At 43.7% G+C, this 23,268-nt stretch overlaps 1 long non-coding RNA gene across 2 annotated transcripts in view; it reads left to right on the forward strand.

Annotated features, from left to right (window-relative positions):
- LOC138832505 (uncharacterized) overlaps positions 1-23,268 on the forward strand; it is a 71,243-nt gene that overhangs the window by 20,058 nt on the left and 27,917 nt on the right. Inside the window, exons 2-3 of one of the 2 annotated variants that reach the window (XR_011373575.1) lie at positions 18,705-18,949; positions 20,077-20,574. This is a non-coding gene — a long non-coding RNA (uncharacterized lncRNA). Of the gene's footprint in view, positions 1-18,704; positions 18,950-20,076; positions 20,575-23,268 lie in introns of those variants that run through there. The other variant, XR_011373576.1, reaches the window with a different exon arrangement.

Genomic DNA, 23,268 nt, shown 5'->3' on the forward strand with positions numbered 1-23,268 from the left:
ATTGGAGATAAGAGTTCCTCAGATTTGTTTACACAGGCTGGCTTTGAACTGGGATCTCCAGATCTCAGCCTGCTGAGTAGCTGGGATTATAGGATGAGCCACTTGCATCTGGTTAATGTGAGTCCTTTATGTCTAACTTCCTGACTTGCTATCACATCTTCAAGATTTAGACTGAATAATATTCCATTGTGCTGCTCCATCACATGTTATTGATGCATTTGTTAATATAGGTATCTGAATTATTTTCATGTTTTGGCTATTGGGAATAGGGCTGCTTTGACTGTTTCTATAAATTGTTGTTTGTTCACTTCTCTGGGAGTAGTTCTCTGTTTGCCTAGCTAACCAATTGCCCACCTTTCCTCCCTCCTCCCTCCCTCCCTCCCTCCCTCCCTTCTTTCCTTCCTTCCTTCCTTCCTTCCTTCCTTCCTTCCTTCCTCCCTCCCTCCCTCCCTTGCTCCTTCCTTCCTTCCTTCCTTTTCTTTTCTTTTCTTTTTTTGGAAGTAAATACATTGTTATTCCATCATTTTCACATGTTGCGATTCCATCCCTACCCATCAAGACAGCCCTTTTTGAAAGAAACAATTAAGACCACAGGAGGCTCAAGAGGCTGAGATCTGAGGATTGAGTGCTATGTCCAATTGACTAACAAAAAGCCAGAACTCACGTGGCAAGGCACCAGGTCCTGAGTTCAATCTCTAGTACTGCGCACCTTTTCCAGAGTAGCTGCGTCACTTAGCATTTCCCCCAGCAATATGTGAGGGTTCCCTTCTCTTTTCTGTGCGCATCATTCTCCTTTACTCCCTCACTGGTCCTTGAACAGCTTTCGGAGTAACTCCATCTATTCTGGAAGCTTGGGCCTGGCCCTGCCTGGCCGTTATGGGTGGCTGCTGCCCACAGGAAGAGGCTGAACAGAGAAGTCTGAGGACAATCTTGTCCTCTCTGGCTGCAGAACATTGAGAGTGTTTTTGGCACTTCGTGCATTCCATTTGTGACTTCTCGTTTTTCTCAACCTATTACAGGAAATGATGTTTTTAAAAACAACATGGTCCCTGGTCCAGTGGCACCGGGTCATTCCATGCAAGCAGTCCCCGTGTGCTGAGGGAAGACCCAAAATATGCGGGCACATGCACCCCCGGCTTGCCACATGAGCCTGCATAACTTTCGTGGCCCTTGCCTGGCTATTCCAGCGAGAGTGGAGTTTGTGTTTAGAAATCAGCCTCCAGGCCTCACGCCAGGCCCCCTGCCAATGGGTGGGGTCTGTGTGGGCTCAAAATTCCAAAAGCAAAGGATGCATTCTGGACCCCACTCAGACCCGGAAAGGCCTGGGCTTCATTTCCATGTCAGTTCTGGGCCTGCTGGGTGTTCTGCACGTGTTTCCTACCTGGAGAGCGTCAGACTCTCCAGAGCTATGTAGTCTGTAGCACGCGTTCTCTCTCTCCCTCCCTTCCTCTCTCTCTCCCTCCCTTCCTCTCTCTCTCTCTTGTCCTACCAACTATTTTTTCCCCCTTAGCCAATGAAAAAGTAGACAAATATCCTTTTTCCCCCCTGCATGGCCTGAACCAACCTCTTGCTATAAGAAAGTCAAGTCACCTCTACTCTCAAGGTCGCCATGTGACCTGTGTTCAGGGAGTAAAAAGGAGGAGGAACAGGGAGTGCAGAGCAACCTAAGAAATGGCAATATTTCTTTTTGTCTCTTCCCTGCTCCTTTGCTCAGGGCTAGCAGGAAGGTAAATAGCAGTTTGGTTGATGAGATTCTGGAAGATTTTTGTTTTTTGTTTTTTTTTTTTGGGTCCGGTCATGGGGCCTGAACTCTGGGCCTGGGCGCTGTCCCTCAGCTCTTCAGCTCAAGGCTAGCACTCTACCACTTGAGCCCCAGCGCCACTTCCGGCTTTTTTTCTTTTTGCTTATGTGGTGCTGAGGAATCGAACCCAGGGCCTCAGGCATGCAGGACAAGCGCTCTACCACTGAGCCACCTTCCCAAGATTCTGGAAGATTTTTAATCTCTGAGCTTCCCAGGTTGTGTTGGAGACCGCACCCAATACCCACACCAGCCACACCCCATATACATCCTGAACACACATCCACGCAACACACATCATACATGTATGTCACACACACGAATACCATGATCCCCTCCACTGTACACCACACACACACACACACACATACACACACAGAGCCCATATCAGCCTACACATACCACCACATACATGTACATGTGCCCCTCCCCCCACATGCTGTGGAGTTGTATGGGGAGCTTTTGGGGCAGGGGTGGGGGGTGAGGGGACCCTGGAGGAATGGCTGGGTAATCATCTTCCTCACCAGAGGCTCAATCCTTGTCTGACAACCCACCTAACCCTGACCCTTTCTGATCCATGCCAGGTAGACGTCAGCTGCACTGACACGGCTTCTTGTGTGTCATGTTCTTACTACCATCAGGTCCTGAGTTAGAATCCAGGATGGCACACATGATTGGCCAGGCCTAGGTCATATATTTGGATCCTACTTCCAAAGAAGCCTGAAAAATGAAAAGGCTTAGGAGCATTGCTCAAGTGGTAGAGCCCCTGCCTAGCAAATCGGAAGCTTTCAGTGTAAACACCAGTGCTGCTAACAAAAACTGAAAAGATCTCTTTGATTTGTGCCCGGTGGCTCACACTTGCGATTCCCAGCTACTTGGGTGACAGATTAAAAGAACTGAGGTTTGAGGCCAGGCTGGTCAAAAAACTTGATGCCAACTCAGTAAATCATCTGGGTGTAGTAGCCTCTACTAATCTCAGCTATGAGGGAGGTGTAGGGAGGAGAATCGTAGTCTGTGGCTAGCCTGGGTAAAAGCACAAGATCCTACTTGAAAAAAAAAATGAAGGCAAAAAAGGATTGGAAGCGTGGTTCAAGTGTTAAAGTGCAACCTAGCAAGCACAACACCCTGAGTTCAAAACTCTGGTGTGTGAGCATGTATCCATGTTTAAAAACCCAGTACCCTATCAATGTATATATAAACACAAATACATAAACATAAATACATATAAGTATATATACATATAGTTAAAGATAAACATATATTTATGTATAAACATAAATATCTACATGGATATGGTACTGGGACCTTGAATATAGACATATACACGCCTATACAAACATATATACATATGTGTATACAAATACACATGTATACATGTACATGTCTCCATATGTTCAGGGACTCTGTGCTCTGCCTCTCATAAAGACCCACCAGTAAATTGGAGGATTCCCAAGTGCAGAAAGGAAGTTCAGCCAGAATCATTACAAATCCCCTCCAGTGGGGTGGAACGTGGGGAGGGGTGGCTAAACTGGAAATGACCTCAGGTGAGTGTGGCAGTTAAGAGGGTAACTGGAGCATCTAGTATATAGGTGAGTTTGAATTCAAGACTGTTAATATTAGCTTTCAGTCACATGATACATAATCTCGTCTGAGGCTCAGTGTTCTCTTCTGTGAAACTGGGATGTTCAGGCCTGTTTCACAAAATGGCTGCCATTATCAGAATGCTTATTAACATACAATGACATCATTATCATTGCATAGTCATAGATGGTATCTCCTTTATGAACTCTTGTCCTCAGGACAGATCTGGTCAGATTGACCTTCTAATTTCGACCTGTCTGTTGGGCACAGCTGGTCAAATCAGCTTTTGACACCTGTGTCATCTCAAAACACAGGTGCCTTAAAAAGGATTAAACTTAAGCTAGCTCCAAGCTTAAGCTTTTCATTGCTGTTTTATCCTTCTAGCACATGGCCCTCTCAACATTTCTTAAAAATAAAATCCATGTCTTGTTTACGGTACACAAAGTTCTTTATAGCTTTCAGCTTCAGTAACACAGAAAGAGAAGGAAATGAAAAGACTTGTGTGAAGTAAACGTGTTGTGACTCTCACTGGAGGTGGGAGAGATGAAGACTGGAGAGTTGGGGGCTAAATAAGTGGCTGGTTTTATTAGCAAGTGGACAGCTAGGAGTTTGTTTGTTTGCTTTTTTTTTTTTGGTCTGGTCTTGGGGCCTGAACTCTGGGCCTGGGTGCTGTCCCTCAGCGCTTCAGCTCAAGGCTAGCGCTCTACCACTTGAGCCACAGCGCCACTTCCAGTTTTTTTCTTTTTGCTTACATGGTGCTGAGGAATCGAACCCAGGGCCTCAGGCATGCAAGGCAAGCGCTCTACCACTGAGCTACCTTCCCAGCCCCCAGCTAGGAGTTTGTTGACATGAAATCACTAGGGGATGAGGTCAGTAGCACAATGGGACCCAGAGCCCGTGCAGCTTGTGCCCAACCAATACAGTGGCCTTTCAAACACATTCTGTGACCACACAATGTCTATACTGTATAAAAAGATATACATGTTTCATAGTAATCCCTGGGACCATGGAACTCCAAAGAAAGATTGGATGCCATTCAAGTGATTTTGTTGTTGTTGTTGTTTGTAGAGCTTGAACTCAGGGCCTGGGCGCTGTCCTTGAGCTCTTTTTGCTCAAGCCTAGCACTCTATCACTTTGAGCCACAGCAACATTTCTGGTTTTCTGGTGGTTAATTTGAGATAAGAGTCTCGTGCACTTTCCTCCTGGACTGGTTTTGAATCACAATCCTCAGACCTCAGCCTCCTGAGTAGCTATGATTACAGGCATGAGCTACCAGTGCCTGGCTTCAATTGATTTTTATGGTGAAGTATGTTTGATTGTTGTCTAATACTTGGAAATTTAGGGATGGATGAATGATATAAACAGCACTCGTCTATCAACCACAGTATTTAACGGAGCAGAATACTTTGTTCTGCCTACCTGAATAGCTACCTGATTCTGATGGTTAAATTTACCTATAAAGTTAACCCAGTGTGTTCTACCTTTTTCTCTCCTTCCTCCCTTCCTGTATTCCTTTCTCTCCCTTTGCTCTCCCTCTCTCTTTCCTTTCTTCCTCTTGCTCACTTTTTGGCATGTAGGATAAAAATAAGTACATGGTCAAGTTTCAGATTATATCATGTCAGGAAGAATTTACCTGACTTCCAGGCCAGTACATTTGGTCCCCAATTCCTGATAGAGACAGGATGGAATGATGAATAGACATTGACAGGAGGTGGTTTTCTGTGTCTCCAGCCTTGGTCTTGCCCCGTGGGTACTCTTATGAGTTATCAGATCATACCTGCTCTGGGGCAAGAAGCTCCTGAAATGATGGATTTCCCCAGGTATGGGTTCATGGGGTCTCTTTTCTCTTCGTTCATGTCTGAGTCAGTCACACTTTGGCAGGAAGTAGGGGGAATTATGAGGGATAGACCCCTGGGAAATGGAGAGTGCTGGGCAGAGGAGGTAGGTTTTTGAGCACTGGCTACAAATGAATGAATCCCTATGATTCATATGGACTCAATGATTTTTAGCCATTGTGCAAAATAAGTCATGATTGAGCGCCTCTAATGTACAGGTATGGTTCTGGTCACTAAAGATCTATCAGGAAACCACAGTCACAGCTCCCAACTTCCTGGTCATCATGATAGATAGATAGTTTTGAGGTTATTTTAGGCCCAAACAATAAAAGTTGGGAGAGATGGAAAGACTGGGGGGAATGAATATTGTGGAGGGAATGGCTTCATTTATACATTTGTTCAGTGCATCATCTATTCCTTGATGGCCTATTGAGGGTATTTTTGTGTGAGACACTGAGGATACAGAGGCCAGAGCCCCCTCTTATACTTGGAGAGACAGAGGTCCTAGGCAGTATGTGAATTCTAGCAGAGGCAGGCTCAGAAGAATCAAACCTTGCTAGAGTAGGGCATAGAAGCCTTCCTCATTAGCAGCAGCCGTGATGTTAGCTCTAAGAGTCAAATAGCTTGTTATAGGCACAGGATGGGAAAGAGGATCCCACGTAGAGGGAAAAGGAAGACATCTGTTGAAGGAAGCGCACACACACACACACACACACACACACACACACACACACACACACACACACAAAGGCTATTAGGTTTAAGGAGGGCCCAAAGTGAGGGACTCAATGGGAACTGTGTGTTAATTTAATATGAAATGTAGTGGAGGCCACATCCAGGTTCAGAGAGAAAGAGAAACTCAATGAAAATGACACTTGTGGTTGATGACTGCTTGTTTGGGTCATGTCCTTACCCAAGGGCATGCCCATTAGCAAACCAATTAAGGCCCTTTCTTCTAGGCAGGGCCATAATTCGTTGGGTTTCTGAAGATGTAGGGCAGAAGTCTTCTAGTTTGTAAATATATTGATCAAGTTTGGATTTGCCAAGAAATGCAATAGTCATCAGGTACTTCTTCATTCCATAAAAATGAAATGAAAATACTTAAAAATAAAACCTCAGTAAGACAGTGATGATTACAGTCATCAGAAATCTTTGGTCCCTGAACCATTCTGATCAACAAATAAGAGATTAGACATTACCCTAATTAGTAGGAAAACTATTAATAACCACTGCTTTAAAAAATATAGATATTTACTTCCGGTCCCTAGGGGAAGTAGAAAGGCTTTAGAATATACTATGTTGACTTCCTTTTTTATTTCCTCTCTCCCTCATTTCTTTTTCCAAATTTAAAACCTTGTCCCCATGTCTCCAGGTGGGCTGAGGGAGGAAAAGGGAGATCTGGGAATTGGTAAGGGAGTCGGGAAGGGCCGGCCAAGGTCTGAAATGTTTCTTGGTTTGTCAGCTTGGGGAACCAACCTGTCTCTTGAACCTGCCTCAGAGACGTAGTCAGACTGGGAAGGCCATGGAGTCCCTTAAAGAAAAGGTTCCAAGCCCCATTCTCTGGACATTGTATTTACCTAGATGTGGGGTGAAAATACTGACTGTAGGGCTGGGAACATGGCTCAGTGGTAGAGCACTTGCCTTGCATGCATGAGGCCCTGGCTCCATTCCTTAGCACCACATAAGCAGAAAAAGCCAGAAGTGGTGTTGTGGCTCAAGTGGTAGAGTGCTAGCCTTGAGCTGAAGAGCTGAGGGACAGCGCCCAGGCCAGAGTTCAGGCCCCACAACGGGCAAGAAAAAAAAAAAAGAAGGAAAATGCCAACTGTATCATCTAGAATTCTGCCTGGCCGGAGGCACTGGCTTTGGAGCGCACCTGTGTTCTTTGGGCTCTGATTCTCATTGCACTGGTCATGGCTTTAGATGAGATGCATTGACTGGGCCTTCTCAGATGCCATGCAGGACTGGTGTGCCTGTCTCGGGTGGGAGATGGAAGCTCAGGGGAGGGCTCTGGGAGAATGTGCTGGAAGGAGTTTAGAATATGGCAGCATTCAATACTACCCTAGGGGCAAGGCAGAGGGTTCAAGGTAGAGAAGGTCTAGGTGGTGGGAGAAGCTTCCAGAAGAGGGAAGGGAGACCCCCAAAAGTTACCCTTAGCAGGGTATTTGCTGAGTAGACCATGTCCTTGGACATCAGAACACCCTTATCTTCCAGCCTCACCCCTTCCTGTGGCGGGTTGGGCATACCAGCCTGTCAAGGGAATACCTGGAAGGAAACCACAGGGCAACCATCAGACAGTGGCACTTTTCCACTGTTGCTTTGTGCTTCTGGAACTCCTGGCACACATTCCTGTGTGATCTCGCTGAACGTTGGGTCTCTCTGTAGGAACCTGAGGCGTTGGCTGTACCCTGTAAGGTGGCACAGTGACTCCATTGAGGTGTGTTGTTTTCATTTTAGTTCTGAATCCTTTGCCACCTTCCATCCTCCTCCATCTTGTGCTGGTTCATCTGCAGATATTTGTGATGAGGCCTAAGCTACCACCCACCTCCCGGTTTTCAAATCACCTTCGGAAGTTAAGGATGGTTTTCCTCCCTCCCTTCATTCCTCCCTTCTCCCCCACCCACTGTCTTCTCATTTCTAGCAAAGGAACATCCCTTTCTTTAATCTGTTCTGAAAACAAATGCAATTTGGAGCCGAGCTGACCTCTCTCACCGGTTGCTCCCTTGCCAATTGCTGTAGACGCATGTGTTTCCTTTCCCTGGTTCCTCTTTTGTTCTCTGCCTTCCTCCTCTGTGGGCAAAGGGAGAGCTGCTTATCTGATCAGCATCCCAGAACCTATTGGTGGAAGATTCTCATCAAATCCAGATCTCTGTTCAAGATCTCGACGAGCATTTTAACGTTTTGGCTGCTAGACAAGGGCTGTTTCCCCATCTTTCATTCATGTGCCTTCTCTTCCTGAGTCAGTGCTGTATGTAGTCAGTTCTATGTGTCCTCTGTGTGAGGGGTCCTGCGGGACATGAAGTTTAAAGGGACGCATCTCATTTCAGGAAGACACTTAAATTGGAAGTTTCATTTTTTTCTTGTGAAACAATCTTCAACTGAGTAGTCTAGAAACCCTTCCGTCAGAGAGCTAGCTTCCTTCTGCTAGCTTCCTTCTTCCTTTAGGGTGTGGATTTCTTTTTCCTCACCCAAGATGGTGTGCAATGATTTCTTGGTCCAGCACTGAGATGTCCTTCAAAGGCAAGATTCATAAGACAATACCTTATTTCCACTCAGATCCTATGGGCTAGCTCTTAGTCACATGACCATAGGTAAAGGAAAGTGACTCTGAGAAAGTCTTAAGACCTGAAAACAGTCTGGTCATGTTTCATGTGTGTGTGAGAAGACTGTGACTTCTCTAATTGTTGTGGACAGAATTCTGTACATGATCATAAGCCCACTTTCTATTTGTATTCTCAGGCCTATCTGACCTACCAATAATTGAGTCTAATCATTAGCTGAAATCTCCCTCTGTGCCAGTGGATTCTTCAGTGTCCCCATGGATTTCTATCATTTTTGTTTTTCATATTTTTGAGTTGCTTTGGGATTTGGAATTGTCATATCTAATTGTAGAACTGGCCTTTTCCTCAATATAAAATTACATAATATAAATATATAATTATATATTTATAATTATATGTAGTTATATATAATTATATACCTACATATATAATTATATATATATACTTTGGTTGTGGGGCTTGAACTCTGGGTCTGGGCTCTGTCCCTGCGCTCTTCAGCTCAAAGTAAGTGCTCTACCAGTTGAGTCACAGAACTACTTCCAGTATTCTGGTGGTTAATTGGATAAGAGGCTCATAGACTTTCCTGCCTGGCTGGCTTTGAACCATGATCCTCATAGCTCAGCTTCCTGAGTAGCTAGGATGACAGGCACGAGCCACTAGTTCCTGGTGCTTAAAGTATATTTTAAATCTGATGACATACACCTGCTAGATTTCTTTCATTCTTTTACTCTCAAATCCTATTAGGTTTTTATGCTTTAAGTGCATCATTTATAAATAGTGCATAGGTAGGCTTTGTAAATCCATCCACATAATTTCTGTCTATTAATTGGCAAATTAGACTATTTATCTTTATTGGCTTTTTTTCTGTTGTGTTAATTTTTTTTCCTTTTAAAATTTTAAAAATTACCTTTAAGGAGTTGTACAAAGAGGTTTCAATTTAATGTATCAATTTGTAAGTAGAATGCGTCGCGATCAATGTCACTATTCCGTCTTCCTCCCACATCTTTCTAGCCCTATCCAACCCCCAAGTTACCTACTTCCATTTTCACCTATGCACATTGAATATTATGGCTATATTCTCCTATCTCATTTGTCTTCCCCTCTCTTGAAATTACCCCTCCCCCTACAACACATGGTTCAGCTTCTTGAGATTCACTTGTTAAACTAACAGGTATTTGTTTGAAGGAATTTATTTGTCTTTTTTAATGTGTTAAAATTTGTTTTCTGTTTAAGAAATTTTAATTTCAATAAAAATTTTCGGTAGTTTAGAAGCTTTCAGATCTGTTTTCCTTCCTTCCGTCCTGTATTCCTTTCTTTCTGCAAAATCGCTTTAGTATATTTCCTAATCCTTTGAGCATACCCTACTTTCCATAAGAATACCTTTCACTCAACATCCACAACAAAACATCCCAAAATATGTAATCCTCTTACTTCACATATCTTCTCCTAGAGTTCTTTTTTCTCCTTTGAGTATTACTTATTCTAAAAGCATTTGTAGTGTGGGTTTTACTTAGCATGGAAAATGTTCTCAAACCTTGCAGGAGAGCATTGTTTTTTTATTATTGCGTCCTCACATTTGAATGGCAATCTTGTCAGAAATAGAACTCTAGTCTCAAAATACAACTTCTTTCTTTAGAGCTTTAAAATCTAAACTTGAGCCTTTATTTTACATTTAGTGTCATGGTTAAAAAGTGTGAGACCCGTATGATTCTCTTTTCTTTGTATGTTCTGAGAGTTAGGCATTCCTAAACTTAATTCTAATGTATGTTGGTGGGGGAGAGATTTCCTTTCCTTTCTTTTTTTTTTTTTTTTTGTTAATATGACTTTGGCATATTTCTTCTCTCTCTTTTGGCCCTCCATTTATCTTTTAATTTGAAGTTATTTATCTTTAATTGTGGAAGATTTATCAGCATAGACTTCATATATGTATATATGTAAATATATGTATACATATAAACATACACACATATAATATATTTACATATATACATATATGTAAATTTCTATAAAAATATGTATATTTACATCTATGCTGTTTAATTTTTGTTTCTGTTCTGTGTTCTTTATTGTCTGGATGCTGATATGTCTCTTTTGATTCTCCAAGTCTCTGAACTTCTCTTTTGTGTAGTTTTATATTAGAATTTTATCCTGATTACATACTGGAGAGCTTATCAAGGCAACTTTCCAATTCAGTACTTCATGTTTCAGCTATAGCTCAATCCCTAAATGGTTAGGGACCTTGAAATAGTAGACATTGTATTGACTAGTACCATTTAAAACTGAAGCCCTGGGATAGAATCTAGGTACCCATACAGTGTCTTCCACAAACAACACTGGAGTTTTGTTGCATGTTGAAGTTGAATACATACAGAACAGTGATTCTCAAATTGTGTCATACACATGCGTCTAGAGATCTTGTGGAAAAGCAGATTCAGTTTATGAGGCTTGGAGCAGGCTAGAGATTGCATTTCTAACATGCTTCACCATTATTGATGCTGATAACAAGAATGCCTTTTGGTATTGGGGGTATTAGGCTGGATGATGGGATGAGGGCTTTTTCACTTCTTAACTACTCTGATCCCTGCAAACTAGCAGGGCCTACCAGATCTGCTACAGTAAGCTGCACCCAGGGATATGTCTCTTAGTAGCTAAACAGGAAACAGTTTCATAATAGACAGTGTTTTGTCACAGGCTATTTATAATTTTTTTTAAAGTGGGTTAGGAAGTTCAAGAGCAGAGCATCTGTATCAGCTTAGCTCTGGGATATGGTAGATGGCAATGATGGGACCATGTAGCAGAGCAAGCTGTTTTATCTCAAGCCAAAAAGTAAGACAAAGGATCAAATAAGAACTACCTTCATCTCCTTCGAGGGCACTCACCCAATGACCTAAAGACCTCCCAGTAGGTCCCACCTCTTAAAGGCCTTACCACCTCCCAGTACTGCCGTACTGCAGACACACAGACCCTTGAGAGGCAACAGGCCATATGCAAACTCTGTTAGATTTCCTTGTGGATTCCAGTGTTTTCTGAACTCAAAGATCACCTGTCTTCCTTTTATTGCTCACATAGAAGTTAATGTACTGCTCCTTTTGAAAGCTTCACTTGATACCCGTTAGCCAATGTATAAGCTCTAAAAGCCACCAAATAACCCTCTCCTTCAGAGTAGAGAAATAAGGATGTATCATCAGAGTAATCTTATACAGCGGCTGAGAACTGCAAGTCACCTGTGAACCAAATTCAAGATAGTTCTACCAGAAGTTTAGCTCGGCCTTGGGCTGCAACTTATCAAATCCTCTTATCTGATCAGCTGGGATGACTCTTTCAATGGCTGCTGTCTCCTGAGGCCTTAAGCTTAAATGTCTGTTGTTATACTTAGCTCACTTGGCATTTTGTGCCAGGATTTCTCCTCTAGACTGAAATCTCCTGAAGCCACCCATGATCCTGCACTTTCTCCCCATTCATCCCTAGCAGCAGCCAGAGTGAAGTTTAGACAACTCACGTAAGCTCACAGCCACATGGTCACCTTGGATTACGTGGCCCCAGACCCCCATCGCTTACCCTTCCAGACTCTCTGACTTTTCCCCAGTGCTCCAAGCTCACATCTGCCTCAGGGCCTTGGATTTTGCTATTTCTGTGATTGGAGGCTTCATACTGCAGCCTCAGTGCCACCTCATCCAGAAAGAAACCCACCCTTCAGAATGATCTTTCTCATTTCAAAAGCATTCTGTACCCTCTGTGCCATATGTATACATTGATTTGTTTCCTGATTAATTGTGTCCCCTTGTCTCCATTCCTTACCACTAAACATACTCTGTGTCAGGCTCTATACAGTGAGTGAGCTCTTTAACATTTCTAATGTGTAGAATTTTGACATACAAGATTAGAAGCCCAAAGCCAGATGTTGATGGCTCATGCCTATAATCCTTGCTACTCAGGAAGCTGAGAGGATTGGTGAAGCCAGCAAGGCCAGGCAAGTCTGTGAGACTCTGATCTCCAATTAAGCACCAAAAAAGCCAGAACTGGAGCTATGGCTTAAGTGGTAAAGTGCTAGCCTTAAGGCAAGACCCCAAGGACAGTGCCCTGTGTTCAAGCTCCAGGATCAACGTTAAAAAAAAAAAAGGTAGAAGCCCAATCATTATTAAATGATGAATGAATCTTGACTCTTTCACAACACTTTAGCTTTTGTTCTTCCAACCAAAATGTGAATAGCAATTTTGGGTGCCCTCCAGAAAATCTAATACTTTGGGTGCCCTCCAGAAAATACTAATACTTCATGGAGAAGTATTAGAAAAACAAGACACATTGGACAGAAATAACACGGGACTCCACTTGGACTCCAGTTTGTGTTTGTAGGAGTTAATGGTAAACTCTGGAGTCATGGACTGTTTGCCCATCTAGATATGGAGAACAGAATACGCTTTTACTCATCCTCCTTGCTCTATCTTCCTCTGTGGCATCCAGAGGCAAGCTGGCAAGAGGAATCCCCTAAGGGCATGGGGCAGAAAGTACTGGCTCTGGATCTCTTCCTTGCCCACACCTCCACAATCCTAACACTTCTGGAAAGATAGCAGCTCTCAGCACCTGGCTCGGATTTCCCCTTCAACCCTGGCAAAGTAACTCACATATGAGATTCTGGGGCCACCACACAGGAGGCAAGAAAACTAGAGTGGAGGAGCTGATTGGGATGCAGGCAGAAGTGACCCAGGGGCAGAAGCCAGCAGGAGACGGTGCCAGGGCTGGCTATGTTCTTTCTCCTCTGAGTTTCAAGCCATCCTCTGACATTGCTAGTCAGGGATTTTACTAGGCCTTCATGACTCAACCCAACAACAGCTGGCAAGGTGGATGAGCAGTGTGATGATTTCTCTTGTACTATTTCTGTAGCTTCACCAGTCTCACAGGGTACCTCCTGTAGCTCCTCCAGGTGGTCTTGGGCGGGTGGAAGGAAGAACAGAGTGTGATGCCCATGTTGCGTCAGACTTGATTCTATTTTTATGGTTCATTTTCCCTGGAGACATAGAGTGCCACTAAAAAGTGGGAAGTGAGCATTATCATGGGGCCATGTAAAGATCACTTACCTGGAAAAAAGGATCCTCAGACATTCTTGTGTGTGTTGGGGAAGGAGAGCATCAAAGATGGATGGAGGCAACTTAGGATGGTGGTGTGGAGGTAGCTGTGGTTTGGCTACACTGAAAGGTCCCAGAAAGGGAATGGTCTGTGCTATGGGGAGGGTGTCTGGTGTGTGGCATTTGTTGACTGAATTTCACTCATCGGGAAGGACCTGTGTGCCAGCATCATGTCAGGCTCCATCCACATCACGTGCAGGGAAGAACAGAGAATAATGCATAGATCTGGTCCTGCTTGTTTTCTGGAGGAGGCCGCAAATCCGAGCCACTTTGCACAGCATTGTAACAACAGTGAGGCAGCCACCTTGTTCTAAGTTAGGGCCATGAATCTGGAGGCCAAAGACCCAGCTCAACTTTTTTTTTTTTTTTTTTTTGTCGGTCGTGGGGCTTGAACTCTGGGCCTGGGCGCTGTCCCTCAGCTCTTCAGCTCAAGGCGAGCGCTCTACCACTTGAGCTACAGCGCCGCTTCCGGTTTTCTGGTGGTTTATTGGAGATAGGAGTCTCACGGTCTCTCCTGCCCGGGCTGGCTTTGAACCGCGATCCTCAGATCTCAGCCTCCTGAGTAGCTAGGATTACAGGCGTGAGCCACCAGCGCCCGGCTTCAGCTCAACTTTTACCTCGCTAACTTGCAGTCAAATATTTTTCTTCACTTAGGTACTGGGGCTCAAACCAAGGACCTTTCTCTCACTTTGCAAGCAAATCTGAAGAAATGCCTTTCTGTCTTGTTCTTGTCATGTGAACATCAGGTGTTAGGAGGATCCCATGAGATCATCACAAAGTCTTTTGTGAACTTGTAAGAAGACCTTCGAACAGGTGGTGCTACCAAGAATGTGGGTTAGGAATTTCTCATATCCATCTCTTGCTGTTCACTAAGACCTTGTGATACTACTTGTTAGAGCTGGGATGTGAAGATATGAAAATGATAACAACAACCAGTTGACATGCATTGTTCATTATAGTAGCATTATTTATTCATTTAGTCAGTTGTGGGGCTTGAATTCTGGGCCTGGGCGCTGTCCCTCAGCTCTTCAGCTCAAGGGCAGCACTCTACCACTTGAGCTACAGCACTACTTCCAGTTTTCTGGTGGTTTACTGGAGATAAGAGTATCTCAGACTTTCCTGCCCAGGCTGGCTTTAAACCATGATCCTCAGATCTCAGCCTCCTGAGTAGCTAAGATTACAGGCGTGAGCCACCTGCGCTTGGCTTTAGTAGCATCATTTATTATGGTAGGTAGCTCACTAAATTAACTACCTACCATAGGACTAGACTGAATGGAGATCTGCCTGGATGTAAAATATATACCAGGCTATGGCCATAGTTTAAAAAAAATACCAATGATTTCTTCTATAATCTAGTCAAGCAAGAATATTTTTGGATATATCATGTTTATGAAATATATCCTTTAAGCTTATCTTGCTATTTTTTAATATTACTACTAGAAAATTTTTTCTTTTTTTGGGGGGGGGTCCGGTTGTGGGGCCTGAACTCCAGGCCTGGGCGCTGGGCAGCTCAAGGCTAGCACTCTACCACTTGAGCCACAGTGCCACTTCTGGCTTTTTCTGCTTATGTGGTGCTGAGGAATCGAACCCAGGGCCTCAGGCATGCAAGGCAAGCACTCTACCACTGAGCCATCTTCCCAGCCCCAGAAATTTTTTTCTTATTTTTATCTTTGTTACTGGGGATTGAACTCAGGACCTTAACCTTGCTAAGCAGGTGCTGTACCATGTGAGTCACGCTGCAGGTGCTGTACCACACGAGTGCTCATGCTTCCAGCCCTTTTGCTTTTAGTTTGTTTTTCAGCTAAAAGGCTTGTGAGAACTTTGCCCAGGCTGGCCACAAAGTATAATCCTCCTATCTCTGCTTCTTCCTATAGCTGGGATGGTGGGCATGTGCTGCCATGTCCAGCCTAGAGAACTTTAAATTTAATATATGGCTCATCTTACATTTTTACTGACTAGGTTCATCTAAAAGGTTCTCTTGGGAAGGTCTGGTGCATAGTCACATAAAAATTCATACAATGAATCATAGATCCCATACAATCTCATTTATGAAATACTCCAATGACTGCTTAGAATGACCACTTTTGACTTACATTCAAAAATGCATGTATAAAATCTTTCTGTGAAGATAGAACACTTCAGGGAGACCACTGCTGGGTTTTGGATTTTTTTCCCCAGTCCTGGGGCTTGAACTCAGGGCCTAGGAACTGTCCCTGAGCTTCTTTAGCTCAAGGCCAGAGGTCTACCAGTTGAGCCATGGTGCCACTTCCTGATTTTTCTGAGTGGTTTATTGGACATAAGAGTCTTATGGACTTTCTTGCCTGGGGTTGGCTTTCAACTGCTATCCTTAGGTCTCAGCCTCCTGAGTAGCTAGGATCACAGGCATGAGCCATCCACTCCTGACTGTTTTTGCCTTTGTTTTCTTGAGAAAACTACTTTATCACATTGCCCAGGCCTAGCCTGGACCATGTGTAACATCCACAGGTTGAGAAAGGCAGATCTCTGCAGGTTCAAAATGGTGGTGGTATGGGTGAAAATGAAAAATTTCACAATGAAGAGATTTTCCATGTACCAAGTGAACTACCACATTTCCCTCCCCTCCCTGAATCTTTCTTTTTCTCAGGACAAAAGACAAAACAACATTCCTCAGGTCCCCTTGACATTCATTGTGGCCCTGATGCCACCCAAAATCCTTGGGATAGTTATCCATGCCTGTTTCATCAGCTGAGGAAGGGAAGCACAGAATGGCCCAGCAAAGGGCCAACTGTGATTCAGACTTCCCTGGGATGATCAATTTCCACCACACAAGTTCTGTGAGAGGAAGAAGGAAGAGACCAGGGAAAAGGGGAAAGCTGGCAGCTCCCCTTTCTTTTTTTTTTTTTTTTTGATAGTTTAAAGAGATCATCCCATGGAAAGGGCATATTACTTTGGTGTCTCCATTGAAATAGAATAGTAGTAGATATACAGCCATCATTTTACATCTCTGAGTCCTGCATTGGTGAGTTCCACATCTGTAGATCCAACCGTGAACTTGTTGAAAATATTTTTTAAAATATTGCATGTCTCCTGAACGTGTACAGATTTTCTTCTTGTCATTTTTTTGTAGTAATATGGTTCAACAACTACTTAGTTAGCATTTACATTGTTGTAGGTATTAAAAGCAATCATAATTTGAAGTATTTGCAAAGTTGAACATAAATTATATAAAATACTATAAATTCTATTTTATAGAAGGGATTTGAATGTCTATGGGCTTTGGGGACTTGAGAGTATATGTGGGAAGGTTCTGGAACTAGCCCACTGTGGATATCTAGGATTGTGTGAGCTTCTGCTATGTAATCCGATACCTGAAAAGTTGGTGGTGTTATTCAATCTGAATCCCAAGGCTTGTGAAGAAGAGTCAGGGGAGGGTGTAAGTTCCAGAGCCTAAGGTTTTGAGAACTAGGAAGTCTAGTATCCAAGGATAGGAGAAGATTAATGTCCTAGCTCAAGAAGAGAGTCAACTTTGCCTTTCCTCTGCAATTTTGTTCTTCCCAGGCCCTCAGTAAATTGGATGTTGTCCACCAACTTTGATAAGCACTATCTTCTTAGCCCATGAATAATCTTTTAGCACCTTCTCAGATACACCCAGAAATAATGTTTTATCAGTTTTTTGGGTTCCCTTGGCTCAATCAAATTTATACCTTAAAAACTAAAAAGAGGGAGGCAATGTAGACAAGAATCCAATGCATATCCTATAAAATGAAGAAGACTGAGGGAAGGAGTGGGTAGGGGAGGGATGGGTGAGAATGTTGAAAGGGGTGAAGTTGATCAGGATACATTCATAAACTTCTTTTGTTAAATGGCTACTCCTTTGTACAATTACTTAAAGATAAAACAAAAATAAAAACCAAAAAATGCATACACGAATTCCCTGTGGTTCTTGGGAAGTCGTAAGTATTATAAACCACAAAGCAAAAATCAAAAAGCAAGAAAACAAAAAACATTTTTAAAAAGCAACCAAAAAACCCCGAAAAGCAAATAAAAGGACCAGCCTATGTAATTATGCAGTTTGGATTATGTGTCTTCAGGTTTCTGTCCCTGTGACAGGATACTTGCAAGCATTAAAGGACGAGAGGTTTGATTGGAGTCATGGTTTCAGAGGTTTCCCAGTCCATGGTCACTTGGCCCTGTTGATTTGGGCTGTGGCAAGGGCAGTGCATCAGAGTGGGAAGCACAGGGTAGAAGAACTGCTCACCTCATGGTGGCCAGGAAGCAAAGACAGACAGAGGAGGAGCCTGGGGTCCCAGCATCCCCTTCAAGAGCATTTCCTCAATGATCTAACTTCTTCCCATTAAGCCCCTCCCCTTAAAAGTGCTACCATATCTTAGTAGCACCATAGGCTAGGGAACGAGCCTTTAACACATGGGCCTTTGGATAATATGCAAGTTGCAAATTAGAAGAGGTCAAATATAGCTGCTTTCCTAGAGGAGCCAGAGAGATGAATCATTTCCATCAACAAAGATGGGCTTGGGATGTGGTCTAACTTCCCATGTCATTTTGCTCAGAACTAAGAGTGATCTGACTAAATACTGAGGTTGGCCCAATCCACAGAAGAGTTTGCTAGCTGGCCTATCCCCAAGCAGAAGCAGCGGATCACTATCCAAATCCTACAAGTGAGAGTGATAATAGAAAGGGCACATCAACAAGAGGGCCTTTCTTGCTGAGAATGTCTCTACTGCAGTGAGATTAGAAAATGATCCAGGGAAGATACAGACTAGCCTTTTCAGTGAGCAAAACAAAATGCCTATCAGCTCGGTAACCTGTGCTGTTAGAATCCAAGCCAGAATCTTGTTGTTAAAGGTTTTGTTTGCTTTTCCACCCTCCTACACCTCTTACTGCCTGGCACCAGGCTGGACCACAGAGGGGCACGCAGTAGCCGGAGAGATGCTGTCACGTGACAGCTCCCTGTGGAACAGCTTCCAAAACACTATTATTAAATAACCACAGGAAAAAGGTGAAGTGTTGATGACGGGGGGGGGGCATTTGTACTTCCTGGGGTTTTGTTTCAGTTGTCATGAATATGTATAACACATAACTCATTTTTCAGGGCTGTGTTTTTTCATTAAACATCGCCACTCGGCATGCGGAAGGAACTAGACTTAACCTGACACATGATTTGGCAGGCCTCAGTCACAAGTGCTCTGATACTGGCTTGCAGAAACCCATTTTGGATTTGGCTTTGACTTTCAAATGTTGTTCAGGGCAAGCAGGAGAGTACCTCTGGCTGGGCCCTGGGTGAGATGCCACGCTCTGGAAAACACAGGATCACCACAGGAATCCGTCATGAGGAAGGTAAGTGAATTGTTCTTCAAATATCCTTTCCCAGCCTGTTACCCATGGCACGTGCCCAAATCCTAGACTGGCAGGAGGCAGATATCTGTGGATCACGGTTTGAAGCCAGCCTTGGGCAAGAAAGTTCATGATAGTCTTATTTCCAAATAACCACCAAAAAAAAAAAAAAAAGCCAAAAGTGAAGCTGTGGCTCAAATGGGAGAGCACTAAAACTGAGCAAAAATCTGACAGCACCCATGCCCTGAGTTCAAGCTCCAGGAATGTGCATGCACACACGCGCACACACACACGCACACAAAGTCCTTCCTTCCTCCTTGAAGTAGAGCACATAGAAAGAAAGTGTAAAAAGAGCCTAGGTGTACCTCAAGAATATACACTGAGGGCTGGAAAGTTGGCTCAGTGGTAGAGTGCTTGCCTTGCATGTATGAGGCCCTAGGTTCGATTCCTCAGCACCACATAAGCGGAAAAAAGCCAGAAGTGGCGCTGTAGCTCAAGTGGTAGAGTGCTAGCCTTGAGCTGAAGAGTTGAGAGACAGCGCCCAGGCCCAGAGTTCAGGCCCCAAAACCAACAACAACAACAACAAAAACAGCTGTGGGCGTATAGTGAGAGAGGAGTATTTCGTTTCGGTTCTATAATGCTTGCCTTCAAGCAGTTAATTCAGCTGCTGTATAATTGGTGGCACTCATCATATTAAAAGTGAACTTTGCTTTAAGATTTGTGTCTGCCGAGTGACGATTTCATAAGACCTGGTCTGGAACCCTCTGCATCAGAATTAGGGGCCCCGTCTCCATTGCAGATTTCTACGTTCTTCTCTGCCTACCAACCATGTGGGAGCTAGGGCTAAGAATGGCATTGCACAGAGCTCTCAGGAATTCCTGATACACTCCAAAGTTTACATTGGATGTAAAAAAAATCTAAATATATTTTTGTACCCACTACAGCAAATGGTGATGGAAAATAAGTTTCTTCGGCTGACTACACATGTTTAATTGCATGTCTGTGGGAGGGAAAGCTTGAACCACAAAAGACAAAGACTGAAGTAGACTTTTGCTTTAGCTGATTGATAAGAGTATCTTGTCTTGCTCAAGAACAGCAATTCTAGGAAGTTGTTTTTGTGTATCTTCTAGGGGAGAATTTGCCCTTCAGCAAAAGGGATTGCAACATGTAAAAACAGAAGAAAAACAGCAAAGCTGTTGTATTTCTCATTTCTCTGAAGTTCAATTGTTTTTCTTTCTTTTTTTTAAAGTTATAACAGAAGCAACTTAGTGAAGTTTACTTCTCACTGGTTTATACTCTAGGATCTATGTTTTGTATAGTTATAGACTCATTTCTGATATGGTATCACCTAAGAGTCTGAATTTCATGGTTCTCAAAGACCATATATGTGTGTACATATGTGTTTTTATAGTATACTCATCTAGACTGATATTTGTTGCCTAAAGACCATGAATGTTAGAGCTATATAACAAGGTATCGAACAGACCATTAATTATTTTCTAGTGAACTTGGATGGATGGAATTGCTTATTTTAGAACAAAGTTATTTTCTTTTGTTTTAAATGTTATAATCATCTGGTTAGCTTAAGCAAAGTCCACTACATTGGCCAGTAATAAAAACAAATGACTTCCTCCACCAAATAATAAAAATGGGTCTTTAACCAAGTAGTCTTTAATTTTTATAAAACTCGCTTCTAAGTTTCCCTGAACTATTGTATCTAGAGGTCACATAAACTCATTAGATCAAATGAAGAAGTAAGTATTGAGACAAAGTCTTTTTCTTCTGAACGCCAAATTCTGGTCCTCAGGGGCCCTCCACTGCATGTGTGGTACCCCAGAGTGACCTCATAATGACACCATAGTGACCTGAGAACGTTGCTTCTTTCACTTTAAGATTCTGAAGCCTTGAACGTCTGTACCTAAAAGTTTTGCTTCATAGGTACATTAAATAATTTTGTTGTTACGTGGCCTAGCAGATCACAGAAAAATTCAATTGAGCTGTTTCTAGATCTTGCAGGTCCCTTAAAAAATATGTTAGCTACATAGCCCAGGCTGCCCTTGGATTCATGATCCTCCTGTCTCGGCCTTTCAGATGCTTATGTTCCTATAAGCACTGAGCCTTAGTTTCCTCATCTATACCTTAGGGGGTGGTGATGTGACATGAACCACCTCCAACAGCTTTCGGGAAGTTTAAGGTGAAGACACATGCACTGACTGGCACAGAACCTGACACTGCCATTCCCAGCAAATGTGTGACAAAGACATGGACTGTCTCTCAAGGGGCACATTGGGATTTGCATGGCAGCTGCCCGCCGAGGCACCCTGCAGAAGAGGATCTCATTACAATGAATAAAATAGTGAAGGCAAAACCAAGGGGATGACTGTAGAATGGGCACAACCAGGAGGTCACAGGCAGGTTTGTCTTGTGGATACCATTGCCCTTGAGAAAGAAATCAGAAACAATGAGGGCTGTGGGGTCACATGGTATTTGGTAGCTCGGCACAAACTCATCTTTACCAAAACATCGCGTCTGCTGAAAAAAATCATTCAACCAGCAACCTACCAACCAATAATCTACCAACCAACCCATCCATCAACCATGAATCGTGTTGATCATATGCATCAACACAGCCTGCACCATCAACACTTGCTTGACAATCTAGCAGGGGCTCTTGTGCCAGGGCTCCCCTCGCAGAGTTGCTTCTTCAGAGGTTGACAGCATACTTGACAAACAGTGTTTAGTTCTAGGAGGGAAACAGGACTTCAACTGAGCTGCCCTAGAAGAACTTGAGAGCTTCCTTTAGAGAGCTGATGATTTTCTAGTGAATTTGGGTGGATGGAATTGCTTATTTTAGAGCAAAGTGAAATGTTTTTAGTTTTGAATGTTATGGTCATCTGGTTAGCTTAAGCAAAGCCTATTGCATTGGACAGTTATGAAAACAAATGACTTCTACCAAATGACACACCTTCCAGGTGCGCTTCCCACGATTTTCCATGGGAAGCCGAAGGGCGTTCTGAATTCTGAGCACCATCAAGTGAACGATGGACTTCCTGTTGTCTGTGACGCTAAGTGGGTCTGCAGTAAATGTCCACTGGATGAGTGGACTTCAAAAATACCCAAGTGACTAAAATTTAAAGACTGACAAAATGAAGTACTCCAGCAATGCCCGGCAAAACGAAATTCCTCCAGCAATGAGAATGTCCATTCATTGCTGGAGGAAATGAAAAGCGGATGCCAAGGCTCGGCTCAAGGCCCTCCCCTCGTCCTCTTCTAGTGGTAGATACCTATAGATTGGGCCAGGAAAACCATCCAACCAGCATCTAGCTCAGTATGAAGGGGAGCCAGACAGAAGGGAGCAGGGAGCTAGGGCTGGGGACTCAAGGCCACTCCCTTCCGTCAATGGACTGAGCAGAGGCAGATCCCAGCCCTCCCAAAGGTTCCATCTGTAAACTAGCCAGGGGCTGGCCACGGATTCTAGTGAGCTGACCATTTCAAAAGCATCTCCTAGCGCAGTTTCTTTCCCTCCACATTCCCATCTGATGCTATTGTTTCTGGCTTTTCTGAGACAATGGGAAGTGCTCAGGAGAGACCCAGTCTACTCCCCAACTGCTGCACATGTGCCACGTTGTGCTGCTTTCTTTCCTTCCCCAGCAATGGGGCTCCAAACCTGCTCCCCTGGAGCCCTGGACCCACGTCCTCTTGCCTCTGTAACCCTCTTTTTTTCCTTCCTATGTCACAATGCCCAATTGTTCCTTCTTGCTGGATCCATGTCCACGTGGACAGTCACTACACTTTCTATCTTGAAGCAGCAGCCTCCTCCATCCCCTTCCTCCCCAGCTCCCTCCTCACGCCTGCACGTCCCTCAGAGACATACTCAGGCTCAGTCTCTGTTCCTGCTTCCTCCCTCCTTGTCTCTCTGAACTGCCTCCAGTCAGACTTTGTTCCTGGGACACTGTTCTTATCAAGGTCACCAATAGCTTCTTTGTTGCCGAATACAAAGGCTAATTCTCAGACTTCAGCTCAGGCCAGCTTTCAGCAGCCTTTCACCCAAGTGATCATTCTCTAATATTGCCTTCAGTGTGGGAAACAGACAATAACAAATACCTTTCTAACATACTGAGCGCTGGGCACACAGGTCAGAAATGCAGAGCTTGCCTAGTGTGCACAAGGCCCTGGGTTCAGTCCTCAGTACTACAAAAAAAAAGAAGCCAAGCACCAATGGTGTACTCATATCATTCCAAGCTATGTGGGAGGCAAAGACTGGCTCCAGGTCAGCCTGGACAGAAAGCCTGCCGGACTCTATCTCAATGGAAGATCCAATC

This window comes from Dipodomys merriami, unplaced genomic scaffold (genome assembly GCF_024711535.1).
Source record: "Dipodomys merriami isolate MVZ:Mamm:240054 unplaced genomic scaffold, mDipMer1.0.p SCAF_2, whole genome shotgun sequence".
Lineage (NCBI taxonomy): Eukaryota > Metazoa > Chordata > Mammalia > Rodentia > Heteromyidae > Dipodomys > Dipodomys merriami.